We start from the raw sequence: 930 nt of genomic DNA on the forward strand, positions 1-930 counted from the left end.
AGGCGGGCGGCGGCGAAACCTCTGGGGTTTAAGGGGCCGGATCCAGCCCTGGGAGACACGCGCGGAGCACGCTGGAGGAGCTGGCGGGAGAACCACCCTTTAAGGCAAGACACGCACACCGTGAACATACAGCCTGCGGATGGCTCGTGGGAATTCGAGGGCGGAAGAGGAAGCACCCGGAGAAGGCGCGTGCGCGTACCTACGGGCGGGCTGCACTCGACGTCGGTGCATACAGGGGATGAAGGAGCAGGCTCGTAGTGACAGCCGGGCAACCCCATTCGGTCGCAGGCCCTTATCTTCCCCCGGACAATCCCCAAATAAAAAGCCCGCGGTGCCAAGGACGTAGCGAGTAGCGGCACCACCCGGACAGCTACGGGCCACGAGAGCCATTCCCGGACCGGCCTCGGAGCCGGGGCAATGGGACGTAAAGCCCACAGAGGGATGCCGATGAACAGCAACCGAGAACGTGGTCGTATCCCCTTGCACGCGAAGAGCTCCGAGCTTGAAGCAGAGGCGGGGCAGGAACCGGGGTTTGACAGGAACGGCGGCTGAATTCCAAGGACTGTAAGAGTTTTAGGTACCTGGAGGTACAGCCCCCCCCGTCCGGGGCATCAGGAAGCACAAGTGCGGAGGGGTGTATTCTTCTAGGTGCTAGGGGGTTGGAAAATGCGCGTGGAGGTAAAAGCCTGTTTCCCCTCGCCCCTCCTCCGCTTCCTGGAAATCACAGGGACAGCGTAAGGTGGAGCGCAAAACTGCTCTGGCTTCGCAGCTCCGGGGCCGTGGAAGGAGCCCTCAGGGAGGCGACAGGCAAATGCAGGTGGCCGACGGAGGGAGCAATGAAGCGCAGGCAGCCTTCCAGTCGACGCCGGCAAGCTCTCCAGGTGACCGGAGGGGAATAAAAGAAACAGAAGACAAGCATTTTAACAACAT

Source organism: Aptenodytes forsteri, unplaced genomic scaffold (assembly GCF_000699145.1).
Source record: "Aptenodytes forsteri isolate BGI_AS27 unplaced genomic scaffold, ASM69914v1 Scaffold284, whole genome shotgun sequence".
Taxonomy (NCBI): Eukaryota; Metazoa; Chordata; class Aves; order Sphenisciformes; family Spheniscidae; genus Aptenodytes; species Aptenodytes forsteri.